This window comes from Spermophilus citellus (assembly GCF_964194105.1).
Source record: "Spermophilus citellus genome assembly, chromosome: 2".
Lineage (NCBI taxonomy): Eukaryota > Metazoa > Chordata > Mammalia > Rodentia > Sciuridae > Spermophilus > Spermophilus citellus.
In genome coordinates, this window is record NC_138183.1 from 187,227,098 (window position 1) to 187,236,602 (window position 9,505).

The 9,505-nt window shown below is 37.1% G+C and overlaps 1 pseudogene across 1 annotated transcript; it reads left to right on the plus strand.

Moving 5' to 3' along the window:
- Positions 1–1,068: 1,068 nt before the first annotated feature.
- On the plus strand, positions 1,069–9,161 carry LOC308641700 (solute carrier family 2, facilitated glucose transporter member 3-like; annotated as a pseudogene). Its single transcript has 2 exons — positions 1,069–1,311; positions 7,615–9,161. The product of its transcript is annotated as a solute carrier family 2, facilitated glucose transporter member 3-like (transcript).
- Positions 9,162–9,505: the final 344 nt, after the last annotated feature.

Below are 9,505 nucleotides of genomic sequence, written 5' to 3' on the forward strand. Positions count from 1 at the left end.
CCTGAACTGTTTTCCACTGCCATGGCCTTCTAATATGATGTTCTGCCTCACTTGAAGCCCAGAGCTATGGAGTCAGCTGTCTGTAGACTAAGATGTCTGAAACTGTGAGCCAAAATAAACTTTTCCTCCTCTACATTACACTTATCAGGTCTTTTGGTCATGAATATGCAAAACCTGACAAAAACAGAGATTAATACTGAGAATTTTTGTCATTGTTGAGAATACCCGGAGCATGTAGTTCAAAAGTCTTTGAAACTGGTTTGTAGCAGGAGTCATTTTGAAAAGGTTAGAAACATAAGCAGGGGAATCTTTGGAGTATTCTTATTCAATTGCTTTACTGGCAATTCTGAGAGGAGCTCAAAAAACCAGAATGCTGCCAGGACTTTGAACAGTAAAGAGTGGGCTTATGAGGTTTCAGAGGAGGAGGACTGAATTGGAAATTGGACTAGAAGCCTTTTATGTTATGTTATGCTTGAGAATTGTTTACATTTTTCCCATGTCCTGAAACTTTTTGTGAGCCTACAATTAAAGGTGATGTATTAATTAACCCAGTGTAGGAAATTTTATGGCAGTCTAGCATTCAGGCAGTGGCATGAGTATTGGCTGGTGACTTTAAGCCAAGTTTGCTCTGTTAATCAGGAACAGAAATTATAGCATAAAGATTTGAAAAACTTGCACCTTGGCCAGAAAAGTGCAAGTAAACCTGGGACTAAGAAAGTTCTGGTTCTTAAAGACATTATAGCCACTAAAGAATTGCTAATTTACCCAGAAACATCAAGAAAATGGTTTGAGGACATCTCAGGAGTTGGCAAGAACACACTCACACTCATCTCAGATTCAGAACATAAAAGTAAGAATTTCTTTGATTAGAGACAATGGGGGTACCCTGTTTGCACAGTGAGGCCTAGGAAATTTTTTTTTTCACTGTGCTCAGCTACTCAGACCCTCAAAGCCTGCTGTGGTTATGGACTCAGGAGACTTGGCTACTGCTTAAGATAGTAGCATACAGTGAAGTCCATCACATGATTCTGGTTCTGAAAGAATAAAGGATGCTGGAAGTCAGGGGTCATGGAGGATTTCATCAAGATTTCAAAGAAAGGCATGAAAAATCAGGTAAAGTGTATCAAGGTCAGAGTTCCTGCAGACTGTCCCCAAGAGAGTGATGTGGAAAGTTGTGAGGAGGAAGCCAAAGCTTCGGTGGAAACCCCTGAGATTAAGAGATGTCAGACCATGGAGGATCTGCCAAAGAAATCTGTAGGAATTGAGCAGAGACAAGTCAAGAGAGAGTCCATGTTGATTGTAACTTGGAAGGTAATAGGGGCAAAGCCCTTCAGCGAGAACATCATGAAGCCATGTGCCCTAGATGCCAGATGTGGAGCTATAAGACTTGTTTGTCCAGCTGGATTTCAATCTAGCTTTTGTCCTACCCCTTCTTTCTATGCTCCTATTTTTTTCTCTTATTGAGTGGAAATGTTTCCTCTGTGCTATTATATATTGGATATATGCAACTTGATGTTGATGTTTATAGGGGAAAACATCCATGAGTTTTCCTTGAGTCTCAGAGGAGACTTTAGACTTGGGCTTTTGGGCAATTCTGAAAGTGATAAAACTATGGGGACTCTTGGGAATGGACTTAATGGACTTTTGGGGGCCAGTGACAGAATGTTATGATTTAGATATGAAGTGTCTCCCCAAAGCTCATGTGCAAGACAATGTAAGAATTTTTTAGAGGCAAACTGATTCCATTATGAAGATTGTGACCTAATTAGTAGATTAATCATCTGATATGAATAAATTGGGTGGAAACTATAGGCAGCTGTGGCTGGATGAGATAGATCACTGGAGGCATCTCTTTGGGGTTTATATTTTGTCCATGGTGAGTAGAGCTCTCTCTACTTTCTGATTGCCAAGCCCTAAACTGCTATCCTCCCCCATACCCTTCTGACATGATGTTCTCTCTCACTTCCAGACCAGAATAATGGACTTGGCTGTCTATGGACTGAAACCGTTGAAACAGTGAGGCCCAAATAAGCTTCCTTTCTAATTGTTCTAGCAGGTCCATTCTTTTGGTTACAACAAAGCAAAAGTTGACCAAACGAGGTTATATCCCGATAAGTCAGAATAATAATAGCTGCATCTCAAGTTACTTGATGTGATCATATCATAAATGCCCCTACTGCCACATACAGGATGATTTTCAGGTTCTGGAGATTGGGACATGGGCATCTGGAGTGGGATAGAAAGAGCTCTTAATTAACTCATCATTCTGTGCTTAATATTTATAGCTAACATTTCTTAAATAAAATTTAAATAGATAATATTCTGAATATTATCTGTATAGCATTAATGGATAGTTTCATTGTAGTATTTTTTTACTGTTCTAGGAAATCCTTCACCTCTAGTAAAAATTTTTTCGACATCACTCTGTATTTCTTGGCATATGAAATTTAAAAGCTCTCCCTAAATGCATATTAAGTACCAGGGAGGTTATGTTATCCCACATTTTGGAATTTTTCAAATTCTATTTGAAATATGTTCATTTTACTAATTTCTATAAAACTATATCTATCACATTATTCATGAGTTGGCTGTATGTTACAGAATACTTGGGAGTTTGTGAAGACAGCCATCTACCTCCTTGATCACTTCTTTCCTTTTCTCATCCCTAACTTAACTGCTGTTCCTCTTCTTATCATACTTCTTAGAGTATCCTGGCATCTCCAAATTCTTCTATAGTCTATGAAAATCAGTTTATTTTTTGAAAACTTTAATTATCAAACTTTAAAAATCATCCTAAACCACTTCAGAGAAAAGAGCCACCATTTAAGAGGTTTCTGTTTTTATTGAAAACAGCTGTGGCTGTAGCTGTCAAAATAACATTTTATCCCCCCTAATTGTAAATATACTTTTATAATTTATTTTAAATATATATCATTATCATATATAATCTAAAATAATGCTAAGTAGCTTCTATTCTTTGGTATGGATGTATGAGTATTATCTTACTGGCATTCATCATTTATTAATTCAATTTGCTTTATTAAGTGCTCACTACAAATACCAGGAACTTCCTAATTGCAAATCCAATAAAGAAGAATAAAAAAAAAGGTATTAATGTCATTGGATCACAATTTTATTGATCTGCTTTAGCCATTGCCCATCCATAATTTTACTTTGACTAGCATCTTTGGTGAACTGACTTATACCCACCCACGAGTAATGGTCAAGATAAATTGATGGCAGTAGAAGGCTTAAGCTTAATACTATTACAAATGGTCTTCATTACCTCAATCCCAGTTGCCATACAAACAGAAGTTTAAAGTAGGATAATTCTGGAAAATACAGTTGATGTTCTGAATACACTAAAGACAAATACCTAACATGCTTAGGTCTCAGAAATTTTGATTCTTTTATGCATCCACAATACACCTGTACCTTGCAAAGCAGAATTGTAACATGGCAAGAACTATATTTTACTTATTCATGTGACTTCCTCCTTGGAAAGCATATAATTCAATTAAAATGATTGGATTATTCGATACATATATTAAATACATATATCCAAATATTTAACAAGATAATAACAACTTCCATTTACGGTCACTTAACTTTGTGCCAGATATTGTGCTAAATTCGATATTTACATTGGCTTATTTTTATCCATATCACACTTTTAAGAAAAATAAAATTCTGGGGAGGTAGGTAACTCATCCACAGCCATGTAGCTCTCTGTAACTTTGATATTAGCTGTTACCCTTTATCACTCCATAGTTGTAGTGAATTATAATTATCTTGTAGAGTCACTACTCCTTGACTAGATTATAAAGTCTAAAAATGGTAATTTTCACTCATATTTTTCTGTATCACCAGCACTAAGCTCAGAGGCTATCAAAGTGAATGTGTTCAGTGACTATTTCTGGAATGAAGTGATTCATCTTTACAGAATTCTTCAAGATGAGGAATCAGTGCAGAGCCTGTGGAGACTGGGAGAGCTGTAACCCATTAGATAAAGAGTGAATTGAGCTATAGAAATTGGGTCATGATCATCTCCTAGTACTTTTTTCTCATAGATAATGTTCACTTCAAAAGAAGTTTCAGGTGAGGGTCAGGTACACCAAATTTGATATCACATTATAATAAAATACTAATCTCAAATAGAATTCTGCAAACACATAGAATTTTATTAAAAGCAGACATCCATTATCAAACACAAAACAGTTCATCCAACCTGAATCTTAAAGTTGTGTGATGTTTTTAGGAGATCTGAGACTTCTATTTAGGTTGATATGAACAGTAGCAGAATTCTATCAACTCTTAGAGTTGTTCTTAAGCAATTTCAAATTCCCCTAACCTAAAGGATGAGCACATATCACTTTATTTTTTTTAATTTTTATAAATTTAAATTCTTTTATAAATTTATTCTAATTAGCTATACATAACAGTAGAATGCATTTTGGTACATAATACATAAATGGAGTATAACTTTTCATTTTCTGGTTTGTATATGATGTGAAAGCATACCAATCATGTAATCAAATCATATATGCACATAGTGTAATAGTGTCCGACTCATTCTACTATTCTTCCTGCCCCAGAACCCCTCCCCTCCTTTTGCTCCCCCCCACCCCTGTCTAATCCAAAGTGCTTCTATTCTTCCCTAGTCCTATCTATGCCTTATTGTGAATTAGCATGCGCAGGTCAGAGAAAACATTTGGCCTTTAATCCTTTGGGATTGGCTTATTTTGCTTAGCATAATATTCTCCAGCTCCATCCATTTACCAGCAAATCAATTTAGAATAAAACCATGGCCACTATTGTTGAGGCTATAGTGCATAGTCCCACTCAATTCTCATCACAATGTTGAGAAGAGGGGGAGGTTTACAAAAGTATATGAGTAAATTCATGTCTCTTAAACACCTCCAATTTCACCAGTGAGAATTTATATTTAATAGTTACACTAATCAACAAGCCACAAATTTCACCAATAAAGTAATTTTTATGTTCATCAGGTTTATTTTTAAAGCCTCGTGTATGGGCAGACAAAGGGATAACAGAGTCTTATAGTTGATTCTGGAGGCTAGTCTTTCTGATATAATACCAGATAAACATCACTAGGAATTTGTTGTTATTGTTGGGGATTAAATCCAGGGGCACTAAGCTACATTCCCAGAACTCCAGATTTTTTTTTTTTTTTTTGAGACAGGGTCTTGATAAGTTTCTGAGGGCCTCACTAAGTTGCCCAGGCTAACCTTGAAGTTATAGTCCTCCTGGCTTAACTTCCTCAGTAGCAGACAGTACAAGTATCTTCGAAAAAACGGTTTGGAATTTAGTTCTTATAGTATAACCAACTGAGATTTGTATCTTTAACTAACTATGTATGCGTATATACATATGTATATATGTGTGTTCTTTTTGTATCTGTTTGTGCATAATCAACATTAATATATTTTCTTCCAGGGGCCATCTACTCTCTAGAATTAGGGCTTAAGATTTGTGATATAGGTGTTTTCAGTAAGTCTGCATATCCATGCCCAGATAAAATCAGCCTCAGTATAGAGTGGATACACAGTAAATGTTGTTGATTGACTGAAAAACATCCTATTATGTGACCATCATTATTAACGTTTGCAAGTTTCTTTTCCTAATTTCAAAATGCCTTTTTCATTTTAGATCACCCCAGGTAGCCATCTCACAACATCGATCTATTGATTTTCCCTGCACGGCTGGAAGAAGAAAGAACAGTATCAGGTATGGTTTTTTTCACTACCAAAAATTATCCTTTCAAAATTAAATATTAAAGTTTCAGATGAAAACTTTAAGAATATTCTTACAGTGGAACTTGAACAAATTGATTTTAGAAATTACTAGAAGTAAGACACTTTTTCCCCCCTAACATAAGATCTCTTTTGTGGAAAAGAAACTACTTATACAAGTACTTGCTAAGATTCCACATTGTAATTTACTCCACCTAATAATTACCCTATCAACACATATTCTGTCGAAATGTCTTTAGTCACAGTCCTTCTAATGTAATCTGGGGATTCATTGTTCTTCTGCGTGACATGCTGGGAGCCTGCAGCATCTTCTTATTCTAATCAGTATTTGAGTGCATTGTCTATTGAAATAAAAGTTACAGTGATTAGTAGGACAGATGTTTCCCTGGAATGTGAAAATGTAGGGGTTAAAACCAGAAATTAAACCAAATACTCTATTCTTTGCATGCACTTTTTAGATAGTAAGATAAAATTATTTTCAAGTGAAAAATCAGGTACTGATTAAAATTATGAAAATGTATGACCTGCGAAATAGATATATCTGGAAACAGCTCAACTGCAGAGGATGTACGGTAAGTATGTTGGTAAAATGAAGTTTTATTTAATACTATTATTATATTATGAATATTACTACCATATTATTTCATTATTTGGTAAAATGAAATATGAGTTGACTTTATGCCTGGTGGTTTTGACAGAGACTGGGAGAAATACAGACTAGGAAACAATAATCAGAATTTCAAGCCAGGCATATTAGTATATAATGGAAGGATTACAAAAGTCTATGAGTAGATTATCATTATTCACTTTACATTATTATTCTCAGTAATATTCAATGTTTCTCTGCTCTTGGCTGAAAATGCTGTAAAAATCAGCTGTTTTGATATCTAGTTATCAAATTTATACAGATTTTATAATAGCTAAGTGACTTTCCTCATATTGGTCATTTTTAGATATTGTCTCTATGTTTATTCCTTAATGTTTATTTCTTAAGTTTTTGTGTATGTGCCAATGAACTGACAATAATACTAGATAGAGTTAAGCAACAGTGTGGCCAGGGTGATTTCTACTCCATCTAATCCATAACCCCCTTTTTTCCTTCCTTCCTTCCTTCCTTCCTTCCTTCCTTCCTTCCTTCCTTCCTTCCTTCCTTCCTTCCATCTTTCCTTCCTTCCTTCCTTTTTTTTTGTAAAAATAATGTATTTATTCCTTTTATTTAAGCACATTTTTCATTAATCTCTTTTCTTCAACCTTCATAAACACCTGCTGGGAATAGGCAGTGAATAAAACTGCAGAAAAAAACATGAGCAGCCCAGATAGGGTGTGGGTACCTACCTAATAAATGTCCTAAGCAAGAACAAAGAGTCAACCTTGGAACCCTCTTTAGGCTGCAAGGTTCCACATTAAAAGTGATAGTGGGAATTTGTTAAAACAGTGGTCTCAATTGTCAGGTTGAATTTATAAAGTGGCTCCTTATTTTTTTTCCAAATTGCTTAAACAATTAATAAGTGGATGAATATTTTCATGTTGGAATGATTCCCTGGACTAACGACCTGCTCACAGTTTGTAGAAAATCACTATTCAGGTCCTCTTAGATTATGAGGCCATGATGGTAATCTGCCTCATTGAAGCATCTTTGGCATAAATGCTCATGATTAAGAGGTTATTGAGAGACACAGCAATGGTGAGTATGAGTACCTATTGCCACTGAAGACCTGAAGAAAACTTGCTGCCCAGAAGGACATTTTGAAGGTTTTGTTGATTGGAAGAAGTTTTTCTAAAATCCCATCCATTGATCTCCAAGACTTAAAGAAAATTCAGTTAGGACCATGGGGCACAGAAGGTGACCCCATCCCTGATCTTTGCTGTCTCTGTTACAACAATTGGCTTTTTCCAGTTTGGCTATAACACTGGAGTCATCAATGCTCCGGAGACTATCATAAAAAAACTTTCTCAACTGCACTTCAGAAGAAAAGTTAGAAGACCTTCCAAGTACAATGTTGCTCACAACCCTCTGTCCTTGTCTGTGGCCATCTTCTCTGTTAGTGATAGGATGGCCTCCTTTTTGGTGGACTCTTTGTCAACTGCTTTGGCAGGTGCAATTTTCAGTGCTTATGGTCATCCTGTTGACCATTGCTAGTGGCTGCCTCATGGGGCTCTGCAAGATTGCTATGTCAGTTGAGATGTTAATCCCTGTGCCGATTGGTTATTGGCATTTTCTACAGACTCTCCACAGATTTTGTGCCAATGTACATTGGAACAGTATCTTCCACTGATCTGCAGGGTGCCTTTTGCACTCTCAACCAGCTGGGGATCATCTTTGGGATTCTGGTGGCTCAAATCCTTGGTCTGGAAGTCATCCTGGGATCTGAAGAACTCTGGCCTGTGCTATTGGGCTTAAAACTCATTCCACCTGTCCTAAAAAGTGTAGCCCTTCCATTTTTTCCCTGAGAATCTCAGGTTCTTGATCATTAACAGAAGAGGAGAATGCTAAGATTCTGAAGTGGTTCTGAGGCATACAGGATGTGAACCAGGGAATCATGGAGATGAAAGAAGAGAGTGTCAGAATATCATAAGAAAGCCAATCTTTGGGCTGCAGCTCCTTAGGTCATCCAGCTACCAACAGCCCATCCTCATTTCGATCATGCTTCAGCTCTCCCAACAGTGTTATGGGATCAATCCTGTGTTCTGCTACTCAACAGGAATCTTCAAGGAAGCAGATGTTGAGGAGTAAATATATGCCACCATTGGAGCAGGTGTGGTTAATACTATTTTTAGTATAATTTGTCTCTTTCTTCTGGAAAGGGCAGGAAGAAGGACTCTACATAGAATAGGCCTTGGAGGTATGGCTGTGTGTTCCATTATCATGACTGTTTCTTTGTTATTGAAAGATGAGTGTGATTCATTGAGCTTTATCTGTATCACAGCTGTTTTGATCTATGTGGCCTTCTTTTAGACTGGACAAGGCCCCATTCTGTGGTTTATTGTGCCTGAACTCTTTAGACAGGGTCCATGCCCCACTGCCATGGCAGAGGCTAGTTGCTCTAATTCAACCTGCAACCTTTTGGTTGGACTTCTCTTTCCCTCAGTGGCAGCCTATTTGGGAGCCTATGTTTTTCATGCCTTCACTGCTTTCCTTATTAAATTCCTGATCTTCACCTTCCTCAAAGTCTCTGAGACCTGAGGCAGGATTTTTTAGATATCACCCGGGACTTTGAAGAGCAAGCTCATGAGTACAGTATACCTGGAAAAGGCTCCATGGAGGAGATGAGCAACATCCAACCTGTTAAGGAGTCCATCACCAATGTCTTGTCAGTCTTCCTTCCACCTCTCTCCCAACATGGAAAGCAACCTCACCCTGAATATGTAGAGAGTTCCTCAGGATGAACCCAGGACTGCTTCTGAAGGCTGATACTTTATTCACTTCTCATCCTACTTGATTCACTTCTCATATCTGAACACCCAGATAAATCCAGTGCTGGGTTAGTCATATCTTTACTCCTTTTTAAATATTTCCTTTCTTGGACATTCTTTCCTGTTAAGGAGAGATCAAGGGAGCCTACCTTCATCTCAGGAGGAATTGACTGCTTGGCCTATGACAACTTTGTCAGCTCTTCTTTCTGTAGGTTCTAAGAATTGTCTCACTGGGGCACATAGAAAGAGTGAGCATGCTGTTCCTCCAACCTTGACTTGTCAGGAAGCAGATAAACACACGTGGAGAATTGTGGGAA